The 10,332-nt window shown below is 33.1% G+C and overlaps 1 pseudogene; it reads left to right on the forward strand.

Annotated features, from left to right (window-relative positions):
* LOC106461910 overlaps window positions 1-5,081 on the forward strand; it is a 100,478-nt pseudogene extending 95,397 nt beyond the window's left edge.
* The last annotated feature ends 5,251 nt before the right edge of the window (window positions 5,082-10,332 follow it).

Here is a 10,332-nt window from a genome sequence, read left to right on the forward strand (position 1 = left end):
TTGGAGATGTATATTTTTAGAACTTTCTTCACAATACTAGATATTATATGATGCAACAGTACTCAATTAAAACAGCAGAAAAATTCAGAAGTTTCCAGTAACATAGTGTCAATTCACAACAATTGAACTATACAATAAATGATTCATAAGCACACACTACTATATATGATGCAACAATACACAATTAAAGCAATGAGAAAAATTCAGAAGTTTCCAGTAACATAATATCATTTCACAACAAATGATTTGTAAGGAAACTTGCCATAACTGTCACTTCTAAAAATAACTTATTTAATGCTTGCACAATATAAACTAAATAATACTATCATATTAAACTTAAAATGAACAGTCGTTTATATCTAACAGTCTGTTTAAATAAGAAAATTGTTATTAGGTGTTTCTGTAGAATAATTCCTTGTCTTTTTAAATTAGAAAGTGGTTATGCGATGTTTCTTGTAAAATAATATCTTGCATGTCAATCCAAAATATGGAACTACAAGTAACAGAAATGAAACTGATTTTCTCTAAATTTTTCCTATATGTTTTGTTTGCTTATGAAATAAGACATAAAATATGTTGTACTTAAATAGTTTAGCACTCTTTTCATTTATAACTAACTTTGAATTGTTAGGTTTATTAATTAAATCTCATGTTTTATATTAGTGAATTGTGGAGACTATATGTAATGGTAACACTATTTGTTATTTCTGTTAAACTTTTCAGTGTGTTGTTTGATTTTAGAACCTATATGTTCGAGTGAAAATGGAGCAGTCTGGTGATCTGCTACAAGATGATGATGTTATTTCAAAGTTCAGTTACAGTGATGATGAGAATCAGGATAGTTCACACTGTAATGTTATAAATGTGAAAACAGAAACTGAAATTCAAAGAGATATTGAATGTGGGTTAGAAAGAACTTCTGGTAAGTACAGACATCTCCTAAAATTTACGTTTGTTGACACTGGCTTAACACTTTCCAAACAGTCTTGGTCAGTGTGAATGATATTTTAACCTTAAAGTAACCATAAGAATTTGATGATGAGGAACCCACTTTGAGACTAATAATGCTTGGAGACGGCTTGAATAAGTAAAGAAAAACTTTAATATAAGTTTAACATAACAGCAAATGTACAACATTTCAACAAGGTTTTGTCATCATCAGGTACAAGTAGTTTACAATGACACAGATATATATACACACACACACGCACACAATATGGAACAAAGAGGTCACATGACTGGATATTGTTGCACGACTTAAAAGAGATATCTTGGCACCCGAGGGTGTTGGTTTAGAGTAGGGTTGTTTTGTTAAATTAAGATGGATTCCTTTATTTTTCGTTTATGTTTGGTTCTTTGTTTAAAGTTTTTTGAGTTGCAATGGTGGAAAACATGGGATGGTTTTTTTATTGTGTTCTGTGAATCTGGTTTCAAATTTTCTTTCTGTTTCTCCAATGTAGAATTCTGGGCAGTAATTGCATATTATTTTGTAAATGACGTTGGTATTGTGTGTGATTCTAAATAATTTTTTTTTAGTAACGATTTTAATTTAGGGTCGGGTTTTTGAGAGAATTTGACATTGACAGGAATTTTGTGTTTAATGACTAGTTTTGTCCAAGTGTGGATTATTCTTGAGCTGGCTTCAGGGACAAAAGGTAAACTGCAGTGTAATGTTCTGTTTGTTAGTATCAATTTTGTTCATGAGTTGAGTTTTGTTGTGGTGAATGTTGGAGAGTTTTTCAACAATAGCTGGTGGAAATTTGTTGGTGTGAATGAAGGAATGCTTTATGTGATTGATTTCTTCATCTATGTAGTCCATTGAACAGAGTATTGTGGCTGTGTTTATGAGGTTTTTCAGTGTATTGATTTTTTGTGTGGTGTCATGAGTGGAATTCCAGGGGATGTAGAGGCTGGTGTGTGTGTTCTTACAGTGAATTTTGATTTTCAACCGTGTGTCCGATTTAATTATTGGAGGTTAAGAAAAGATAGTTGTTTATTGTTTTCGTGTTCTATGGTAAATTTGATGTTGAGATGAATCGAGTTTATGTGTTCAAAGAAAGTTAGTGTGTGTGTGTTCTGTAGAAGTGAATTCACAATTTAATGCGAATACCACTTTAGCTCCTGCCTTTTCTGGGGAGACACGCTTAGTCCAGTTACCAAAGCCAAGGGATTGATGCTATTGGCTGAAAGGGTACAAGCCTTAGTTCAGCAGGAGTTAGCTTCCTACATGGGGCCTGGTATGTCGTCTTCTCCACATAGGGCATTACCTCTTCGACCAGATGAGGATGTGCAGGAAAATGATGATTTTGACCACGTTTTTCCTGTTTCTTCATTTGCTATACCATAATTTCAGGAATATTTGGAGGAAGTTCGACCTTCAACACCTTTCCTGCCATTGATTACTTGGGTTTGCTATATCTTGCATGTTTCTATGGTGCTTCATTTTCCCTTTTAAGTGAGCTCCCTACCTCTGATTACTTGGTTTTCCTCCTTCCCGTGATATATAGATTCATGTTCTGCAATTTGGGTCCAAACTTATTTTGGGGTTCAGTATGCCTCACCCCCCATCGTGTTTCTGAACAACATGGTTTGGCGTTTCATCATTCTGCCAGTCCTTATTTGGATTCTCAGTGTTTAAGTCTGCTGTTACTGACACTGTTACAGGTTATTGTCAAATCAAGATTATGGACTTTATCAAGTAAGATTTTGCCTTTTCAGGTACAGTGACATAATTCTGTCTTCACATATTGATGGTGTAAATTATCCATTTTAGCTGGAAATAAAAAAGATTGAAAGCTTAATTTTTGTGGTACATGTATTTTAGCATGATGTGTGAGAAACAATAACATCACATTGTAATTATGGAAGCCATATTTGTTTTTTTCGTGAAAGTTCCCTCTAGTGGCCAGTCAGCTATAATGAACTCATTTAATAACCAATTATTTTGCTGGGTCCCTTGGTTTTTGTTATAACGAGGTTGACTGTACTTGTTTCTAGAAAATGAAACTTTACAAAAAACTTTCTAACTGACCAGTATTTATTTTACTTATAAGGGTAATAGTCTTCAGAAAATCACACCTATGGAAATAAATGACAGCATTACATTCTCTAAACATATTGAAACATTAATCTACAGAAATGGGTTCTAACCATTATTTACAAAGTTTATTTATAGATGAAGAACAGAATCTCAGACATGAAAAATCCTAAATATCTAACATCTTAATTCAGCATGCTCAAGCCACTAATCAAACAGCTTATAATCCCAGAAATCATACCTAAACTTGATAAATAATATATAGATAAACATTTGAACAGGAACTATAAAGTATGGGTGCTAATTAACTTGTTGAAGTAGGCAACTCATGATAATGCAACCACTTCAAGTTAGAAAATATCTCTAACAAATAATCAAGAAAGGTACTGGTTGAAAATAACATTGGTTATTGTGACACTGTACTATAATCTTTCCACAGGTGATTTTAGATTTTGTCTAATAAAAACTTCTCTTGAATGGAGAATGTTACCAACAATTTTTTCAATGCTATTTTGATCTATGTAGAAAAGTTTTTATAAAGTGTGAAACTTAGTTTTAGCTTTAATATTTTCATACTGATATTTGTGTTGATCATATTAAAACATTAATGTATATTTAGATGTTTATCAAATAAAGTAATTTATGATATATTTAGTATTATTCTGTGACATCATTTATATCTATTTTAGATATAAAGACCAGTGTGAACATCTGTGGTTGGAGTCAGTTTCCTGACTATCATGTTATAAAAGATCACTTTATAGAAGACATAAAATCCCCAAACAACAATATTTATGGAGAAATAAGGTTAAGTGGAAATAACCTAAAATCATCTGATATACCTCAGTTTCGTAATAAACTATACAGTTGTGGAAAAACTTTTGATAATCTAAAACAAAAGAGGATACATTCTGGACAGAAACCTTATCATTGTGTAGTTTGTGGAAAACAGTTTGGAACACACAATGAATTACAAATACATCAAAGAAGACATGCTGGGGAGAAACCATACAGTTGTACAGCGTGTGGAAAACAGTTTGGAACCAACAGTGAATTAAAAATACATCAAAGAAGACATGCTGGGGAGAAACCATACAGATGTACAGTGTGTGGAAAACAGTTTGGAACCAACAGTGAATTAAAAATACACCAGAGAATACACACTGGGGAGAAACCTTACAGTTGTACAGTATGTGGAAAACAGTTTGGTACAAATACTATCTACAAAAGACATCAAAGAATACACACTGGGGAGAAACCACACAGTTGTACAGTGTGTGGAAAACAGTTTTGAACCAACAGTGAATTGAAAATACATCTTAGAATACACACTGGTGAGAAACCATACAGTTGTACAGTGTGTAGAAAACAGTTTGGTACAAATAGTTGCTTAAAAATACATCAAAGAATACATACTGGGGAGAAACCTTACAGTTGTACAGTGTGTTCTAAACAATTTATATCGCACTATAACTTAAAACACCATCAAAAAATACATACTGGCGAGAAACCTTACAGTTGTAAAGTGTGTGGTAAACAATTTATATCAAACTGTAACTTAAAACACCATCAAAGAATACACACTGGGGAGAAGCCTTACAGCTGTACAGTGTGTGGAAAACAATTTGGTACAAGTACTGTCTTAAAAAGACATCAAAGAATACACACTGGAGAGAAACCTTACAGTTGTACAGTATGTGGAAAACAGTTTAGAACAAAGGGTGAATTAGAAGTACATCAAAGAATACACACTGGGGAGAAACCTTACAGTTGTACATTCTGTGGAAAACTCTTTAGTACAAACAGTAATTTAAAATCACACCAAAGAATACACACTGGTAAGAAAACATACAGTTGTACAGTGGAAAAAAGAGTGAATTAGAAATACACCAAAGAATACACACTGGTGAGATACCTTACAGCTATGGAGTTTGTGTAAACACTTTAGTATAAGTAGTATCTTAAAAAGACATCAAAGAAGACACAATGGGAAGAACCCATATAGTTGTACAGATTATGAGAAACAGTTTCCAACAAATGGTGACTTAGAAGTACATCAAAGAATACACACTGAGGAGAAGCCTTACAGCTGTACAGTGTGTGGAAAACACTTTGGTACAAGTACTGTCTTAAAAAAACATCATAGAATATACACTGGGGAGAAACCTTACAATTGTACAGATTGTGAAAAATATATTGTCCATATGGTATCTTAGAAATACATCATAGAATACAAACTGGGGAGAAACTTTACAGTTGTACAGATTGTGGAAAATAGTTTGGGTGAATTAGAAATACATCAAAGAAGACACATTGGGGAGAAACTATACAGCTATACTTTTTAATCAATGACAACCCCCCAGTGGCACAGCAGTTTGTCTGTGAACTTCTAATGCTAGAAATCAGGTTTTTACACTTTTGGTGGGCACAGCACAGATAACCTATTGTGTAGCTTTATGCTTAACTATAAAGAAACAAACAAATCATAATTTAAAAAACATCAAAGAAAAAACACTGGGGAGAATACTTAGTTGTAGAGTGTGTGTAAAACAGTTTGTATCAAATGGTGACTGAAACAAACATAAAAAAATACATACTATGGAGAAACCATATAATTATACAGTTTGTGAAAAACGACTTGAAACAAATATGGAATTAAAAATACATCAAATAACATACACTAGGGAAAAACCTTACTGTTGTGGCATTTGTGAAAAACAATTTGTAAGTAACTATAGCTTAAGAATACCTCGGAGAATATACACTAGGAAGAAACCTTACTGTTTTATAGTGTCAAAATTTAAAATATGTATCCTTTTTCACCAGTTGTCAAAATAAAAGGCTTTTACTTATATTTCTTAATAGTATAAATATATACTATGGTGTTGTTCGGCTTAGGATTCTTTTACAATAGGTGTCTCTGACTCATTAGGGATAAATTCAATGATAAATAAACAGCACACACTTCACTTGTTTTAAAAATATTATATATATTTGGAACAAGCTAAATGTATGTACAATTAATTCTTCATACTACAGAGATTATCGGCATATCATAAACACTATATATGTAGTTCTCTTCTTCTTGTCAAAAGTCCACTTAGGCCTATTCAGTTACTTTAGAATTGCAGTAGACAAGCTGAACTATTTTCTCTATAACTATCGCATATTATTCTGTGTGTGTGATTCAATTACAATTGAGGCATGAGTTACCGTAATCGTTTAGTCATCTTTTTTCTAAATATCTTCTGTTCCTTTTGTCAAAGTGCACTAAGGCTAATTCAGTTACTTTAGAACCACGCTTTGATGAAATAAAGTACTCTTATGTCCATTTCTACTGTTAGTCTTATTCTAACATAACTTCACGCCAAACTTTTCTTTGGCCTGTAACTTTACACTTTTTTGCTATTTTCTGTCTGCTGTTTGTGCTCCTCTCACACTATTTATGTCTATCTCTTAATTGTCTGCCCATCTTCTATATTCTCATCATCAGTGACTTATAAACACAACTTCCTACAATCGTCTGCTTTTAACTCTTATTTTATCAAAAAATAAACAATAATAGAATAATCACTCACAAAAATATATTAATCAGTAATATCTAAACTAAACAGTCTTTTTTTTTATTCATGTCATATAATATAAGGAAAACAGTTTGTATCAACCTGTAACTTACAAAAACATCAAATAACACATGAAAGAAATCTTACAGTTACCAAATAAGTGAAAAACAATTTACAGAAAGTAGTTACTTAAAAAAGACATAACACAATACATACTGGGTACAAACCTTACAGTTGTGGAGTTTATGGAAAACAATTTGTTAGTAACTATAGCTTAAAAATACCTCGGAGAACACTCACTGGGAGAAGAGTTACATACCTCAGAAGCAAGTCTGAGGGCTTGCAATGCTAAAAATCCGGTTTTGATACTAGTGGATGGCAGGATAGGTATTCCAAACTAAAATTTTCCATTTTAATCATATTTGGAAGTACATTGGTAAGAATACACCAAATTGGGGAACTCCAAAAAAGAAACTCAATGTGCTGAGGAGCCCAAAGTTCTTATGGAAACTACTTCCAAAGGATGATCAAGGTTATAGTAACTAGTGGGTTCACTCAACCACATGCCCTGGAAGAAGTAACCAAGCAACAGCATGACTAGTCAAAATATGGGACAAGATGCCATCCAATCTGTCTACCATGTTCCTTGGAAGAAAAAAATGCTAAAAAGACTTCACAAATACACAATTCAGTTTTATTTTATGTACTAGGATTTTTCAAGAGTGTCCACAATACAGTAAGGATTAGTATTGTAATCTGTGTTTTGAATGATATAATTTGTTTATCAGCTAGAGGGAGCTGAGAGTCTTAATGTGACATTAACTGTGCTTAGAAAATTCTAAGTTATAACAATATCATATATATCAGTAAATGATTTTATCTAGCATTTTCAATGAGATCCAACTAAAACTGAGTTGCATGTAATTTCCAGGTCAACTCCTTATTATTCCTCCCTTTCTTTAATTACAAGTAACATTAGCATATAATATTTTACACTAGGTGTTGATACTATGTAGGTTTAATCCAAATAAGGTTTGTAGATATAAAGACAGTTGAAGAAGGAGAATTTGTAGTCGAAGTTAGTCTTGGATGGCTGTGTTAGAATGGAGTTCATTTCGTCTTCAATACCAATACCAGAAGACAGTTACACATGTAACTGAACAAGTCCAAATGGATTATAAGTCCAGGATAATCTACTGCTATTGTAACAAACTATTTTATTACTGTGTTGGACTATTCTGAGTTGCCAAACATGACTAGTAATGATAGACTGCAGCTCTCAGTAGAGAGGTGTATAGGCTAGTCATGGGAAATGATAAAAGACTTTGTCATGAGATTGTGATATACTAGAAAATTGTTGAATCATTACATGGTTAGGATTTTACTATTTAAAAAAAGTATTGTTTTATTATTTTTCATATGTGTTGCAACATAAATTCTGTAGCTGTTGGTTGTTCTAGAAACTTTTCTGTGCATTTATTTACTCATTAAAATTTTGGTATGTAACAGAAACTGGGGGCTCATCCAGGTTCTGGGTTGTTTATGAGTAAGCAGGCATGGCATTTCAGGTAGTAAAATTCCTTGATGAGTTTATTGTACATCCTGCCTCAAGAAAGATGTGTAGTTTTAGAAAATCATCTTGGATTACAAATTAAGTTTACTCTGACAAAGGCAGATATAATTAATATGTTAGTACATCATTTTGTTAATAAGAAAGTGTTAGATAAACATGAGCTGAATGATCTATACACACATTCAAATAGAGCTGATAAAATTAGAGTTAGAACATTAGGTCTGGTTAAAGGAAATGGAACTTCAGGCATTACAACTTCAAAATGAAAAAGAAATTAAGTTACGTAGGCTTGAAATAGAAGTAAAAAAAGTAGGAAATCCCACCAGCAGTTATTTGATGTACGTACAAAGATATGATTAGTTCCACCTTTTGAGAAAAAAAAATTTGAGCAGTATTTTCTAAATTTTATAAAGGTTGCATAAAGTTGTGAATGGCCCAAGGAAAAATGGATCTTAATGCTACAAAAAGTGTTAGTGGGTAAAGCACAGCAGGTTTACTCTTCCCTTCCTGTTGCACTAGCTGTGGATTATGATCACGTCAAGCAATTGATCTTGAAAACTCACGAGTTAGTCCCTAAGGTCTATAGACAGATATTCAGAAATTGGAAGATAAATGAAAAAAACAACAACTTACTTTGAATTTGCAAGAGATCAGTCGGAAAATTGGTTGGATAAAAGGTGTAAATCAAAGGGTGTCTTGTGTACTAGATAATGTTTAGACTTATTTAGATGAGCAGAAAGTTGAAATATTGCATGAAGTGTGTAGTCCCAGCTGACTAGAATACTGTAACTTACAAAATCAAATTTTAAAAACCTAGTTCCTCTTTTAGTCAAGATACGGAAATCTTCATGCAGTCGAGTTCTGTACCAACCAGCACCCCCCTCAAAGGTCGATAAGCATGACAAGGCTGAGCCAAATCCAGTTTCGCAAACTATCTCTTATACTGGTAGTGGTAGATTCAGGTCATCTAGTTCAATATGTAATTATTGCAAAAAACTGGGCCATATTATTTATGTGAGTTGGATGTTAGAAACGAAGAACCAGACCAAGTTTAAGGTTAGTGCCTCTGTGATGTCTGACCTACAACCATACATAATGTCTGAAGCAATGCACCCTGAGGCCTAATATTCTGTGACCAAATTTGATTGTCTTATGAAAAGTCTAATTTAATAGTGGGGGTGTTTGAAACCCTTCATTTCTGAGGGATTTGTTTCACTTAACTGTGAGATTGACAGTCTACAGCCCATTACAATTTTATCCAATACTGAGACTACTCGGTCCTTATTATTACAGGGTATTCTCTTTATATCTGAGCAGACCTTGATGACAATGTGCCCATTAACAGGTAGGTAGTTATTTTTATGTCCCTCTTCATCATGTAAATTTGAAATCAGGTTTGGTTAAGGGGTCTGTGATTATCAACATGGCATCTAAACTTCCTTGTGAGGGTGTTCATTACAGCTAGGCAGTTACTTAGCAGGATCCAGGATTGTAATAGAACCACATATGATTATAGAGCTGTGTGAACAATATCACACAAAATGTCTTCAGCAGGCTGCTCTTGCCTTGTTTCCATTCTGTACTGCGAGTCAGGTGATGTGTAGAAACTTTTTTGAAAGCCTCTAAAGAAGAGGTATTTAATCTTGTTTACTCAGAAACTTGTTTGCATCATCAAGGTCACCTTGATGATTTTGAATGCCCATCACCAGGAATTGGAAGAATCAGTGATCTATAAGACTAAGTTATTTGAAGAATAGTAGAAAGACCCTGAAATTTCACTTCTTTGTAATAAGGCATTGTCTGAAGATTATATGGTATTGATCTATCATTACAAAAAATATGGGGTTTTAATGAAGAAATGGAAGCCACCTGACACTCCAGAAAATAAAGAGTGGTGAATGATTCATCAAATTATGTGGTCTAAGGATTCTTCTACAGTAAGTGTCTGTGACTTGTTGGCAGTAAATTCGACAGTAAATGGATAGCACACACTCCGTTAGTTTTGAAATATATTCAAAACAAGTCAAACTATGTACAAAAATTCTTTACACTATGGATATCACAGTTGTATCTCAAACTCTAAATAATTTTCTCTTTTTCTTATCAAAAGTCCACTTGAGCTGATTCAATTACTTTAGAATCCAATTGACAAGACAAAC

Source organism: Limulus polyphemus, unplaced genomic scaffold (genome assembly GCF_000517525.1).
Source record: "Limulus polyphemus unplaced genomic scaffold, Limulus_polyphemus-2.1.2 Scaffold1057, whole genome shotgun sequence".
In the NCBI taxonomy this organism is placed as follows: Eukaryota; Metazoa; Arthropoda; class Merostomata; order Xiphosura; family Limulidae; genus Limulus; species Limulus polyphemus.